The sequence below is a fragment of the Drosophila elegans genome, unplaced genomic scaffold, assembly GCF_018152505.1.
Source record: "Drosophila elegans isolate 14027-0461.03 unplaced genomic scaffold, ASM1815250v1 contig_433, whole genome shotgun sequence".
Lineage (NCBI taxonomy): Eukaryota > Metazoa > Arthropoda > Insecta > Diptera > Drosophilidae > Drosophila > Drosophila elegans.
The window spans coordinates 329235-345425 of NW_024545820.1; the positions used below are offsets into that span (position 1 = coordinate 329235).

At 37.8% G+C, this 16191-nt stretch overlaps 1 protein-coding gene across 3 annotated transcripts in view; it reads left to right on the plus strand.

The window, feature by feature from the left end:
* The window catches only part of LOC108135014 (scavenger receptor class B member 1), a 308793-nt gene that overhangs the window by 166905 nt on the left and 125697 nt on the right, over positions 1-16191 (plus strand). The gene's annotated exons all lie outside the window — the stretch shown is intronic.

Here is a 16191-nt window from a genome sequence, read left to right on the forward strand (position 1 = left end):
TGCAAACAAATGTTCTCTTGGATTTTAAGTAACAGATCGTAATTTATGGCTCTGGCTCCATTGACAAGTGACATGCACAGAACTCATAAAATCTTATATTTGAAGTCATTATCTTATTTCTAATAACCCACGGAGTGTTTTGTTTATCCCTAAACTGTGAAAACATTCTAAAGTGCGATAAGGGAGATCACAACTACCCTGATAGCACTTGTAACTAAAACATTCTGTGACCGCTCACAGGAGGTCAAGTGACTGCTCCGTTTAGCTTATATGTTCATACTTATATTTAGACGTGTTCATGTTTGAACAATTTAGTTTCTGAAATAGCTGCAAGGGTATATGAACTTCGGCTTGCCGAAGTTTGCTTTCTTTCTTGTTTTTGACTCAATTGGCTGCTATTTTCAGATCATATACTTAAATTTATACGTGTTCATGTTTGAACATTCTGCCAACATTTTGTGAACGGCCTTCAAAAGTTATGGCTTGCAATATAATTAAAATTAAAACGATTAACATACATATAATTAAAGAAGTATGACCAGATATGTGATGCACATTTAATCCCTTCAATTCTATATGCGTTTCTTATAAATGTGTTAAGTCATTTAATAATATATCAATTTCTGCACTATGGTTAATTGAGTGGCTCTGAAATGGGCTCCAAATAATTTTCGGTATCCTTTATTCCTACAAGAGTGCAAATTTTGTTGATCGGTCGAGAAATGCATTCATCTTGCATCTTGACCTTTACTGCCCGAAATTTCTCATCCTTATTTTTATATACTTTTTTATCTTTCCTACGTCCATCTCGATGAATGAAAACATTCATCCTTTATTATAACTACTTGTTCCTTTTCTATATTGGGCATATTTTTTTTTTTTTATTTACATCTGTTGTAGTGTATGTAAAGTCCTCTTTCCATTTAATCCAAAGATCTCTTTTAATTTTTTTAATTAATTTCCACCTATCTATGTTCCCAATATTTTCATTCTCATCTATAAGCTCAATCACATCCAACGGTGGTCGTCCTATCAGTAAGTGTGCATGTGTTAGATCTTCATTGTTCTCTATATCATTGTCTGATGAATATAGGGGACGTGAGTTCAAAACACCTTCTATTTGGCATAACAATGTCGATATCTCTTTGTATGTCAGATTTCCGTCACCAATAACCCGTTTTAGATGGTATTTCGTAGATTTTACGCCGGCTCTCAGATACATCCAAAGTGAGGTTCTGCCGGGGGAATAAAATGCCAATCAATTCCCTCTTTTCCGAGTTAAGATGCAACCCCGGAATTCTCGTTTATTGCTTTCTAAAACTCTTCGACCACCTTTCTTGCTAAGCCTATTTTTCGGAATTAATGGCAGCACACTTTCCTCTTCTTGCGATAAACCTTTTCATCGCAACTAAAAAGGCATCAGAAGTTAAATTGCTTACTACTTCCAAATGTATCGCCTTTGTTGCCATACACACAAATACAGCTATACCCTTTATACGTTTTCTGACCTCTATTTTTGAAACATCTAATGTAATAAGGTCCTGCGTAATTAATACCTGTATTTAAAAATGGGGTATGACATTGTTACCCTATATTTTGGTAGATTTCCCATTTTTGTTGTGCTGCGATTTGACGATATCTTGCATATTTCGTATGTTCATTTAATTTTTTCTTTAAAGTATTTCCCAATCCCAATATCTAATATTTTCTTTCTCATTAAATTTATTCCACTATATAAAATTTTATTATGATCATTTTCTATAATTAATGCAGAGATGTGCCCTTTATCGAGAATGATTGGATGTTTTACTTTGAATTTGGCATTGGAATTTTGCAATCGTCCGCCTAACTTGATAATTTATCCTGATCAATAAATGGATGCAGGCTTAGAATGTTTGAAATAATTTTTAATTCTTTATTACCAGTTAAACTGTAGAGTTATGCACTAAATTGATATTCCTGCGCTTTTTTATTATTATTATTTATTCCGCATATTTTATCTTCTTAGCCGTGAAATAACGCGAAATAGCTTTGAATCCATTTCGATATTCTGATTTTCCCCAATAATAAAAGTTTTTTTTATAATCCGAACATTCCTGGGCATCATCATTTGATAATACCTGATCCCAGCTATTTTCACAATTCCAAAGTTTTTGCACAAATAGCTTCCCTGTAATGGTTACTGGGGCCAACCATCCAAACGGGTCAAAAATTTGTGATAGTGTGGAAAAACTGTTTATTTATTTTCTTTTTTAGAAATCCCTAAGTTAATGTTAAATTTAAAATTATCTTTTTGGGTTCCCTTGAAGTCCCAATGTTTTGACAAAACTCATCTTCTTTAATAGCTATTATCTTGTCATCACCTGTATCCTCTACAACATTGAAAACTTCTGGTTTGTTAGAAATCCATTTTCTTAAATTCAGGTTAACTTTATTAAACTCGCTGGAAATCTGCTCTATTATATTTATGACGTTTTTCGCTGAATACGCTGAGATCATCCATGTAGAAGTCATTTCTAATTATATTACCAATTTTTTATACCCTTGCAGAGGGTATTATAATTTCAGTCAGAAGTTTGCAACGCAGTGAAGGAGACATCTCCGACCCTATAAAGTACATACATTCTTGTTCAGCATCACTAGGAGAGTCAATAAAGCCATGTCCGTCTGTCCGTCTGACCGTCCGTCTGTCAGTCTATCCGTCTGTCCGTCCGTTTCTTTGCAAACTAGTCTCTCAGTTTTAAAGCTATCTGAATGAAACTTTCCCAAATGTTGTCTTTCTATTGCAGGTAGTATATAAATCGGAACGAGCCGGATCGGACGACTATAGGATATAGCTCCCATACCCTTGCAGAGCGAAGGACACATTTCCGACCCTATAAAGTATATATATTCTTGATCGGCATCACTAGTAGAGTCGATCTAGACATATCCGTCTGTCCGTCCGTCTGTCCGTCCGTCTGTCCTTCTGTCAGTCTGTCCGTCTTTCCGTCCGTTTCTATCCAAACTAGTCTCTCAGTTTTAATGCTATCTGAATGAAACTTTTCCAAAAGTTGTCTTTCTATTGCAGTTAGTATATAAGTCGGAACGAGCCGGATCGACGACTATAGGATATAGCTCCCATAAGAACAATCGTATAGCTGCCATAGAAACTATCGAATAATTAAGCTGCAAATCATCATAGCCTCAATGTTGTACATACTCGCTAGTAAATCATATTTTTAACATTTTCAAGAGTATTTTGTAAGAGCGATCTAATGAAAGACGTCCACATTTGATGAGTTATCATTTCAAACTGTTTTTATTTCAATACGTTTCTTAGCAAGTAACATTGGTGTGTTTCGTATTCTATTCTTATCTATGGCCTACGCAGAGACCACATCTGTTTTGCCCTGAGCGGGAGAGCTATATTTTGACCCCCGCCCAAGTCCTTTGTGTAGTGTGTGTCACGTACAGATTACAAGTGCAAACAAATGTTCCCTTGGATTTTAAGTAACAGATCGTAATTTATGGCTCTGGCTCCATTGACAAGTGACATGCACAGAACTCATAAAATCTTATATTTGAAGTCATTATCTTATTTCTAATAACCCACGGAGTGACTTGTTTATCCCTAAACTGTGAAAACATTCTAAAGTGCGATAAGGGAGATCACAACTACCCTGATAGCACTTGTAACTAAAACATTCTGTGACCGCTCACAGGAGGTCAAGTGACTGCTCCGTTCAGCTTATATGTTCATACTTATATTTAGACGTGTTCATGTTTGAACAATTTAGTTTCTGAAATAGCTGCAAGGGTATATGAACTTCGGCTTGCCGAAGTTTGCTTTCTTTCTTGTTTTTGATTCAATTGGCTGCTATTTTCAGATCATATACTTAAATTTATACGTGTTCATGTTTGAACATTCTGCCAACATTTTGTGAACGGCCTTCAAAAGTTATGGCTTGCAATATAATTAAAATTAAAACGATTAACATACATATAATTAAAGAAGTATGACCAGATATGTGATGCACATTTAATCCCTTCAATTCTATATGCGTTTATATAAAATAAATGTGTTAAGTCATTTAATAATATATCAATTTCTGCACTATGGTTAATTGAGTGGCTCTCAAATGGGCTCCAAATAATTTTCGGTATCCTTTATTCCTACAAGAGTGCAAATTTTGTTGATCGGTCGAGAAATGCATTCATCTTGCATCTTGACCTTTACTGCCCGAAATTTCTCATCCTTAACTTTATATACTTCTTTTATCTTTCCTAATGTCCATCTCGATGGATGAAAACATTCATCCTTTATTATAACTACTTGTTCCTTTTCTATATTGGGTATATTTTTTTTCCACTTATACATCTGTTGTAGTGTATGTAAGTAGACTTCTTTCCATTTAATCCAAAGATCTCTTTTAATTTTTTTAATTTATTTCCATCTCATCCTTTCTCATCTATAAGCTCAATCACACCCAACGGTGGTCGTCCTATCAGAAAGTGTGCATGTGTTAGACCTTCATTGTCCTCTATATCATTGTCTGATGAATATAGGGGACGTGAGTTCAAAACACCTTCTATTTGGCATAACAATGTCGATATCTCTTTGTATGTCAGATTTCCGTCACCAACAACCCGTTTTAGATGGTATTTCATAGATTTTAAGCCGGCTCTCAGATACATCCAAAGTGAGGTTCTGCCGGGGGAATAAAATGCCAATCAATTCCCTCTTTCCCGAGTTAAGATGCAACCCCGGAATTCTCGTTTATTGCTTTCTAAAACTTTTCGACCACCTTTCTTGCTACGCCTATTTTTCAGAATTAATAGCAGCACACTTTCCTCTTCTTGCTATAAACCTTTTCAGCGCCACTAAAAAGGCATCAGAAGTTAAATTGCTTACTACTTCCAAATGTATCGCCTTTGTTGCCATACACACAAATACAGCTAACCCCTTTATACGTTTTCTGACCTCTACTTTTGAAACATCTAATGTAATAAGGTCCTGCGTAATTAATACCTGTATTTAAAAATGGGGTATGACATTGTTACTCTATATTTTGGTAGATTTCCCATTTTTGTTGTGCTGCGATTTGACGATATCTTGCATATTTCGTATGTTCATTTAATTTTTTCTTTAAAGTATTTCCCAATCCCAATATCTAATATTTTCTTTCTCATTAAATTTATTCCACTATATAAAATTTTATTATGATCATTTTCTATAATTAATGCAGAGATGTGCCCTTTATCGAGAATGATTGGATGTTTTACTTCGAACTTGGCATTGGAATTTTGCAATCGTCCGCCTAACTTGATCATTTTATCCTTATCAATAAATGGATGCAGGCTTAGAATGTTTGAATTGATTTTTATTTCTTTATTACCAGTTAAACTGAAGAGTTATGCACTAAATTGATATTCCTGCGCTTTTTTATTATTATTATTTATTCCGCATATTTTATCTCCTTAGCCGTGAAATAACACGAAATAGCTTTGAATCCATTTCGGTATTCTGATTTTCTCCAATAATAAAAGTTTTTTTTTATAATCCGAACATTCCTGGGAATCATCATTTGATAATACCTGATCCCAGCTATTTTCACAATTCCAAAGTTTTTGCACTGTAACGACCCTGTTTTGGGAGGCGGTATAGCTCGCCGTGGCCAGGGTTCGAGACAGAAATTTATTTCCTCTTTTGATCGGTTTACCTCCCTTTCCCCAAATAATAACACAAATCGAACGCTACAGAGTAGGGTTATATTTTAATCGTACGATTGATTAACACTACGTTTTCTAACTATAATTATATCGAGCGTGATACTGCTTGCTACGTGGTGTCGGCGCTGCTGAAGGGCCGAATGTGGTACTGCTTGTTGATATCGACGCTGCGGAAGGGCCGAGTGTGGTTCTGCTTGGTGATATCGGCGCTGCGGAAGGGCCGAGTGTGGTTCTGTTTAGTGATATCGGCGCTGCGGAAGGGCCGAGTATATCGCAGCTTGTTGAGGTATCGCTCTGCTTTATGTGCGGGATCGGCGCTACGGAAGGGCCGTATGTTGCACTGCTTGCTGCTGGCACCACGCAATGGTTCGAGGAACTGCTTGGCGTTGCCGATGTGTGGTGGCTGAGTGTACCGTGTGTTGTTGACGTCGTGCGGTCGCTGGGTACACTGCTTGGTGTCGATGATGCGCTGTGGTCAGGTGTACTGCTTGGTGTCGATGATGCGCTGTGGCCAGGTGTACTGCTTGGCGTCGGCGTTTCGTCGGTCGAGTTCGTAGTGTTCTGGGTCGTTTTTTAGATAAACGAACTACTTGGATTTTCTAGTGGGATGTGGGAATGTAGGGCATCGTTGGTTTCGAGCTGCCGGGCATCGTTAGTTTCGAGCTTCCGTTTTATTCCGTATCGTTTCCGGGTCGGAAGCCGGAAACGTGACTTCTGGGAGGAACTCACTGAGGTGGGCCGGAGTTACGAAAACCGTGTCGGGCTCAGCGATCTCGACCGGGCCTAGGTGCGTATTCCTAAACCACACCGGGCGTCGGTGATCTTCACATAGAGCCGAATTTCAAATCGAACTCTTACGGATCCACCACCACTACCAAGACTAACTACCAGAACACTTACCCGGGTATTCCTCCTGTTGGTTGTTTCCTCGAGAGTCGTCGGAACGCAAGTGACTGGTCTGGAGCTGTGTCTCCGCTTATATAGGCGCTGCTTAGTGTGACCAGATCGGACGATTATCATAGTCCCGCTTTGGGTGATCGGGTTTATTGGGCGATGATTATCGGCAATCGATAACTTCGTCGAATAAATGTAAACGGGGGCTGTTGGCTTTGGGCGCGCGTTTGAATAATAAAAGCCCAGTACTTGTTCTTTTTAAGCTTTAATCGTCACAGCGCAAATAGCTTCCCTGTAATGGTTACTGGGGCCATCCAAACGGGTCAAAAATTTTTGAAAGTATGGAAAAACTGTTTATTTATTTTCTTTTTTAGAAATCCCTAAGTTAATGTTAAATTTAAAATTATCTTTTTGGGTTCCCTTGAAGTCCCAATTTTTTAACAAAACTCATCTTCTTTAATAGCTATTATCTTGTCATCACCTGTATCCTCTACAACATTGAAAACTTCTGGTTTGTTAGAAATCCGTTTCCTTAAATTCAGGTTAACTTTATTAAACTCGCTGGAAATCTGGTCTATTATATTTATGACGTTTTTCGCTGAATACGCTGAGATCATCCATGTAGAAGTCATTTCTAATTATATTACCAATTTTTTATACCCTTGTAGAGGGTATTATAATTTCAGTCAAAAGTTTGCAACACAGTGAAGGAGACATCTCCGACCCTATAAAGTATATATATTCTTGATCGGCATCACTAGTAGAGTCGATCTAGCCATGTCCGTCTGTCCGTCCGTCTGTCCGTCCGTCTGTCCGTCCGTCTGTCCGTCCGTCTGTCCTTCCGTCTGTCCGTCTGTCCTTCTGTCAGTCTGTCCGTCCGTTTCTTTGCAAACTATAGTCGTCCGGATCGGACGACTATAGGATATAGCTCTCATACCCTTGCAGAGGCTATCAGTTTTTATGCTATCTAAATGAAACTTTCCCAAAAGTTGTCTTTCTATTGCAGGTAGTATATAAGTCGGAACGAGCCGGATCGGACGACTATAGCATATAGCTCCCATAGGAACAATCGGAAAAATAAATGAAAAAAAATTATAACTTTGCTGTTTTTTAATTTTTTGTTTAGTTCTTCGACATATAGTAATGGTTAAATATTTCCGATTTACGGTTTAAATTTCATCAAAATCGGTCGACTATAGCATATAGCTCCCATAGGAATAATCGGAAAAATAAATAAAAAAAATTAAAACTTTGCTGTTTTTAAATTTTATCTTTTTGTAGTATTAATATTTCAGAACTACGGTTTAAATTTCATCAAAATCGGACTACTATAGCATATAGCTCCCATAGGAACAATCGGAAAAATAAATGAAAAAAATTAGAACTTTGCTGTTTTTTAATTTTTTGTTCAGTTCTTCGACATATAGCAATGGTTAAATATTTCAGAATTATGGTTTAGATTTTATCAAAATCGGACGTCTATATCAAATAGCTCCCATAGAAATAATAAAAATATATAAAATAACTATCAAATAATTGAGCTGCTAATCATCATAGCTTCAATGTTTTTTAACATATACGCAGTAAATCATAATTTTAATGTTTTCAAAAATGTTAAATTCTTGCAATAGCTGCAAGGGTATATGAACTTCGACTTGCCGAAGTTTGCTTTCTTTCGTGTTTAATTTTTTTTTAGTTCTTCGACCTTTAGTACTGGTTAAATATTTCAGAAATACGGTTTAAAATTAATCAAAATCGGACGACTATAACATAAAGCTCCCATGGGAACAATAAAAATATATAAAATTTTTTTTTTTTTTTAAGTAACTTTTTTATTTTGTACCTAATTTTTTTTTTAAATTCAGAATTGCAGTTTTAATTTTATTAAAATCGGAAAACGATATTATATAGCTGCCATAGAAACTATCGAATAACTTAGCTGCAAATCGTCATAGCTTCAATGCTTTTAAACATAAATGAAAGTAAATCAGCTAACCTAAAGTAAATTATAATTTTAATGCTCTCAAGAATATTTAATTTTTGCAATAGCTGCAAGGGTACATGAACTTCGGCTTGCCGAAATTTGCTTCCTTTCTTGTTAATTTTTACACTTATCTGCTTTATTTTCTAGAACTGTAGAAGCCAACTGTGGAGCAAGATGTGTACCATAGGTCACTGTTTTAATTTATAGGACTTTATTATATCTTCAGGAGAATCTCTCCATAATATATATTGACGTATCCATAATTCCACATAACTCTATGCACAAGTCCATACACCCACACACACACACACCCTTAGTACCCCAATCAGCCAATATCTGTATAGGGCTTTATTATATCTTCAGGAGAATCTCTTCATAATATATATTGACTTATCCATAATTCCACATAACTCTATGCATGTCCATACGCCCACACACACATACACCCTTAGTACCCCAATCAGCCAATATCTAGTTGCAAATGCACCCAAGCCTTAGACTAAACATCCAGAACAAATCAAATTACATTATCAGGTCGTTTCCACACTTTCGGACCCTCAATGGAAAATTACCATGCGAACGAAATGAAGATTCAAGACTAAACAATCGTATTGAGTATTGAATCCAAAGGGCAGTTAGAGCTAACTCCACTCATAGAAAAATACAAAGCTCAAAACCGAGGTATGATCGTCAAAGAAGTTTAAGTTTAGAAGCGAGTTCAGTTTGAGCGCCAGCCGCTGTTATTTTTAATCTTCTGAATAGTCGCCTAAAGAACGGTGAGAGCTGTTTTTGCGACTCGCAGCGTGATGTCACTGTGCACAAAATTGCGTAATTTAAATTGTGAACAAATTTCCATCGCTTTGATTCAACGAATGATACACACAACGCAAGTCAGCAATCGACGTGAGCTGCAAGCAGAGCTGCAAGTATTCTCTGCGCTGAAGGAGCGTCTTATTGCTCCAAATTGGGACCCGGAGTCCAAGCGGGCTAAAACTGCGGAACTAAAATGTTATCAGTGTGCAAAACCAGGACATAGAAAGCAAGACTATAGATCTCGACTAGGACTTCAGTTTTCGTCAACTGAAATGGAGCGGCGTTCTGGGCAGCCTCAATATGGAAGGGAAAATGTAACTTGATAAGATTGCAACTTGTTACAGGTGCCAAGAGCCGGGGCACATTGCCACAAATTGTCCCAAAAAAGTACAGAATACCGGATTGGGAGTAAGATCGGAGAAGAGTGGAGCTGCGCACTGTGGTAGAGCCTAAATAGAGTATGCTGGTTAATGGTGAGAGATTTCCAATAACATTTGATTCGGAAGCTGAGTGTCCATTAATTAAAGAAAGTACAGTACTACAGTACTTCGCAAATCAAGACTAATTTCATCGTTGAAGGTAATTCTTTGGGAGTTCACATAGTACCAGATTGTGGAATCAAAAAAAATTATTTTCGTTGGTAGACAAATATTGGCTCAATGTTTACTGGTATAGTTTTTTTTTTGAGAATTTTTAAACTTGTTCAACCAAAAGTTGTAAATGTTTGTGAAATATTTATCAGGCTGAACTGATAATGTTGATAGTCTTGAAACAGAACTTGGAAAAGGGAGAAAGAAAAGTCAATATGAAAATATCATTGCTAAAACTTTTACCGAAGGCACTCCACAGATGCGAGTGGGTACTTAAGAAATATGTATTTGACTAGTTGAATCAACTAAGACTGTTCAAAAGCGATCTTATAGATTTAGTCCAAGTGACAGGGCATTAGTACGTGGCAAAAATAGCGAATTAATTGAGTATAAAGTTATCAGACCTAGTAACTGTTGTAAGTTGTAAATAAAAAGAATGGTTCAGCAAAACTTTGAGTTGATTATCGCGAATTAAATAAAAATACAGTAGCTGATAAAATTCCATTATCTCTGATATCAGATCAAGTAGCTAGACTTCTGAAGCAAATTATTTCACTTCTTTTGTAATGGCTAGTGGATATCATCAGATTCCAATGCACTCGGAATCAATTAAATATACTGCTTTTGTTACACTTTATCGGACGAACGAATTTCTATCGATGCCATTTGGATTAAAGAACGGTTGGAGCTTGTTATAGAAATTTTAGTGAAAGCTGGATTTTTATTTAACATTTCAAAATGTTTCTTTCTGAAAACTACAGTTCAGTACAGGGTTGCCCATATTCGACGGATCCATCTGACGACGCCATAACTTTTGACAGAGATGCCAGATCGCTTAATGACATACCGCGTTTGAAGCGTCAGTCCAAGCTGATTTTTACCATGGAACAATACACGCCACGCGAGCGCTCTGAAATAGTTGAAATTTACATTCAACAGAACAAATCAATTGTGAAAACTCAACGTGCTTTTAAAAAATTAAAAAATGTGAAAAGTGCGCCTTCTAAAAACACCATTAAGCGTTTATACGAAAAATTTACGACTGGTTAGGCTCTTTCTAATCCGAAGAGGCCAAATAAAGTTCGACCAAGACGATCGGACGAGAATATCGCTGCCGTACGAGCCAGTGTTGAGAGGTCCCCAAGAACATCCCAAAAACGCCGTTCTCAGCAGTTGGGCATGGCTCGGTCCACTTTACAACGAATTATTCGCGTTGATTTGCATTTGTTCCCGTACATTATTCGTCGAAAGCGTATGAGGCAGTTCTGGTTTCAACAAGACGGCGCTCCACCGCACACAAGTCCCATAACAATCGATTTTCTGAAGAAATTGTTTCCAGGCCGTTTGATGTCGAAAAGTGGTGATTTGGACTGGCCACCGCGTTCGCCCGATTTGACGCCGCCTGACTTCTTCTTGTGGGGATATTTGAAGTCAAAGTTTACGTTAACAAGTCAAGGACCCTAGAAGAGCTCAAGGACAACATTCGTGAAGAAATAGCCGCTATTCCGAAATGTTGGCGAAAACGATGGAAAATGCTACAAAAAGGACACAATACGCCATCAACGCCAGAGGCGGCCATTTGAAAGATATCATATTCAAAACTTGATGTAAACAAATCTACTTGGAACAAATTAAATGATTAAGATTGCCAACCGCCAAAATTTTATTCTTTTCTTTGATTAAAAAAAAAAAAAACATGGGTCCGTCGAATATGGGGAACCCTGTACATTGGTTATGAGGTAGTATGTTTCATGGATTATGACTTAATGATTTGTAATGATTAATTTATAATTTGATAATGTTTAAATGATTTTTTAACTGGAAATGTAAATGAAAGAAATGGTTTATAAGAGAACATTATGATTTGAAATATTCTATGAGATTGAGATTACTTGGTTAAGTTTTTCTGAAGTATTCAATAAAATTATAATGTTGGAATGAAACTGAGAGTTTTATTGTTGACACGAGGACGTGTCTATGTCAGAATGGCCGTGTCAGAGAGTATGTAGTGCAGCATCTCGACAGGTATGACCATGGGTTGTGCTGGTATACTAGATATACTAGATACTAGTTTTGGTAAAATGGGGACTCAGTTTGCGAGCTAAGGCCGAGTGTGGGTTCGTATGAGTTGCTAGGTCTGGTCTCTTTTTTTTTTATTTTCTCGTTCTTAACGTGGCGTGAGATGGACGCGTGAGTGGTCCTTAAGAGACAATTATGAGCAACAAAGGCATCGAAGACTCGCTGCATTCGTCAGAATTGAGTTCAGACAATCAAGAACCGAACGATCAAGTATCCAGCAATGACAACTTACAATTGGATGACTTTAGTTCGGCAATCTTATGGTTCGGAAATTTAATTGGCACAGCCGGTAGGCTCTTGAAGTTATTTTAAAAAGTCGTCGGTACTGATCAACTAAAGAATATTACTAAATGACTAGTATATCCCGATCAGCGAAAATTCCGTGAATATACAAAAAGACAAATATTGAGATCCTCTAAACAAAAGAAATAAAATCCAATTCGGTCGATATTGAAAACAAAGAACATTAAACATTTAACATGACAAATCCACCAGTGCTCCCACAGTTGGCTGAGATTCATCTGAATCAACTAATCGAGCATATCAAAGAGCTACCTTATTTCGACGAAAATCCATCGGAATAAAGTAGCTACATTGCCAGAGTAGAGTAATTACTGCAACTTTACCCTATGCTCGTCAAATCCACATCATCTATGGAGATAATTTCTTTAAAAAACACTTTGAGGGATTGTATCGAAAGGAAACTTTCCGATCAGTATAATTCCTTATCCAAAAAAAATATAGTAACACTTGCCAATTTAAAAGATGCAGAAATGGTCCTAGGTCATTGGGATGCATTGGGATTATCCAAGAAATAGTAATAATTCAAATTTAACAAATCCATAAAGTTCACCAAACAGAAATCAAATTTCCCCCCAAAATCAGGGAAATTATCATGAGTATAGGAGGAACCTAGACCAAACTAGGTCCCAAAACCCTTTAAATTACCAGGCAACTTCAAATAATTTTCCGAAGACACCTGTTAAGGGACAACGAGAAAATGACAGTGCACAGATAAGAATGGACCTACATTTTCAGCAAATTGCCTCGGATACAGAAAGTGCTGCCCATATTTCAGAGTAATGAATAAAGGAAAACTTCTTAGAGCCATGATAGATACAGGGTCAGCTATCAATTTAATGAAGAACATTTTTGGAAATAATGAAGAACAAGATGAGAAATTTAAAGTATTCACAATAAATGGATCAATTGAATAATATAAAAGTATAACATTGGATCCATACAAAATCTGCCCAGTTAAACAAAAGTTTTTTTTACATAAGTTCTTATAATTATGACATTTTATTAGGTAGAGATTATTTGAAAGAAAGTAAAGCGAAAATAAAAAATATGGTGAAAATGATATGGAAAAGGACAAGACCGCAGTGAAATGCCATAGTCCACCATTATTCCGCATTAGAATGCCTTAGTCCACCCTTATCAAAGGATCAATCATAATATTTTCCATTAATAGTGAATTAAAAAAATTATTCGATCCCGACAAATCGAGTTAACTAAAGGTGTTGATGAACGCTTTACAGCCGTTATTTTAAATCATATATTTGTATTCAACTTAAGTTTTGGTATTTTTTAGTATCATATACCATTTGTGCTGCGCCACACTCTTGAGATTTTTTAGTGATAAGACTACAGCCAAACATGTCGGACACGCAGAAATCGGCTGGTTAAAATAAAAATAATACAGTCCACTCAAACTCGGAAATTAAACGTTTTAATTCATAACCATATCTTTGGTCTTTTTCGCCAAATAAAGTAATTGATTAACATGGATCAATTAAAACTACGGAAGGCAGCAAGGGGCCGTGAGAAGGCACGCATCACGCGTTTGCTAGCGGCGTCACAAGATCCACGTGCGGGATCTCCCTGGGAACTGGACGAAATAACAGTGTCATTGGATAGGCTTAATACCGTTTGGAAGGAATTTGAGACACTCAGCGACAAAATGGCCCTTTTCGACGAGGAGGAGGGGTATGTCGATCCAGCCATCGACAACGAGCGGTACGAAGACAAGTACTTGCAAGCAAACACCTTATTTCACTCGCTAAAACGGGCTTGCGAACAAGCAAAGGAGAGCGAGGGGGAAAGCAACAACGGAAGACAGTCTGGCAACCTTGATGAAGCCTCGTCTATGGCATCAGGGTTGGGAAACGAAAATCTGGTTCGTTTTCTACAACAACAGGAGCCTAATGAACGTTTGGCTGAGCAACAAACTACGTTTTTGCGGGCAAACTCGACAGCAAACGTAATGCAGAACAAGTTGCCAAAAATGCACATAAAGTCTTTTACTGGTGACTACAAGGAGTGGCCAGCATTCAAGAACATCTTCGAGAGCACGATTCACAGCAAGCAGCATTTGACAGCGATACAATAGTTTCACTACTTAAAGACATACATTACGGGAGAAGCAGCTGACTTGATCGTCATATGCCAATTACGGATGCAGCTTACGAGTCTGCTTGGAATTGTTTGATTGAGCGCTATAACAGACCACGTCACATTGTAAACACTCTGCTGGATACTTTTGTAAACTTACCTTCGACATCCTGAACAGATGTATCAATACTGCGCAAAGTAACAGACGGAGCTACAGAGATTGTACGCGGCTTGGATGCAGCAGGGCAAACAAACAGGGAGTGCTGCACTTTTTGAAGACACACACAAGGGACCCCAAGGGGCGTTACATCGTCGAACTTCCGTTTAAAGACCCCAATAAGCAGTTTTCGGATACTCTTCTTTAATTTGCGCTCACAGTATGTAAAGTTTTTGCATGAGTATCTCAACTTAGGTCACATGCGAGAACTATCGACAGAAGACATTGACAAGAAACCCAATTACCCAAAAGTTAAGGGTAGTTTTTGACGGGTCATTTAAGGATACTAACGGAAATTCCTTGAATGACGCGCTACACATTGGTCCTAGTATTCTGCGAAACTTATTCTCAATTTGTATCCGATCTAGAATGTTTAAGTTCGTCTTCTCCGCAGATATCTACCAGCTACCAGCGAATTGTATGGAGAGATGATGAATGTTCGCCTATCAAAAACTATGAACTGTCCACGGTCACATACGGCACGTCTAGCGCACCATTTTTGGCAGTAAGAGTTTTGGATCAGTTAGCTCACGGCCATCAACACGAATTTTCCACTGCTGCGAAAGTCGTAAAGGAGGTGTTTTATGTGGACGACGTACTCACTGGAGCATACACCGAGAAAGAGCTCGTTCGCAATCAAAATGAGTCAATCAAACTTATGAAATGTGCAGGCATGAAACTTGGAAAATGGGTCTCAAACTCTCCACGCATTTCCGAAGCAACGCTTACTTCTGAAGGAAAAGGATTCCATTCAACAGCGAAGGTTCTTGGCATCCATTGGGATCCAAAGCAAGATCCGAAGAACTCTAAGCGACAAGTGCTGTCTGACGTGGCACGCATCTTTGACCCGCTGAGTGTCCTATCGCCAGTGCTGGTACAATTCAAAATTTTGTTTCAAGAATTGTGGCTTCTTGATCTCGGCTGGGATACGGAACTTTCTCCAAAAATCGCTGAATGGTGGAACAAATGCTTTAACGACTTGGATGCACTACAAGAGCTACGTATGCCAAGATTTATTGATAACAAGGAAAATCACATCGAACTGCACGGATTTTCGGATGCTTCTATCAAGGCGTATTCGGCAGTTGTCTACAGCAGATTAGTGCGCGCGAATGGTACTGTTTTTGTGTCACTCATAGCAGAAAAAACCAGAGTTGCTCCGCTGAAGCAGCAATCACTACCGCGCCTCGAGCTGTGTGGAGCTCTGCTACATAGTCGACTCATTTCTTCAATCAAAAATGCTCTACAACACAAGGACATCGTCATACATGCGTGGTTCACACCCACCATCGAAGCTCAAAACATTTGTGGCAAGCCGAATGACAGAAATACTCGAAACTATACCTCGCAATGCCTGGCATCATGTAAATACTAAGGAAAATCTTTGTCATTATCCCCCAAAAATATTGGGTCTTTGGCGCACGCAACCTCATAAGGAATCTGGTGCACAATTGCATCAAATGTTTTCGCTAACGAAATCAAACAGCACAACAATTCATGGCCGATCT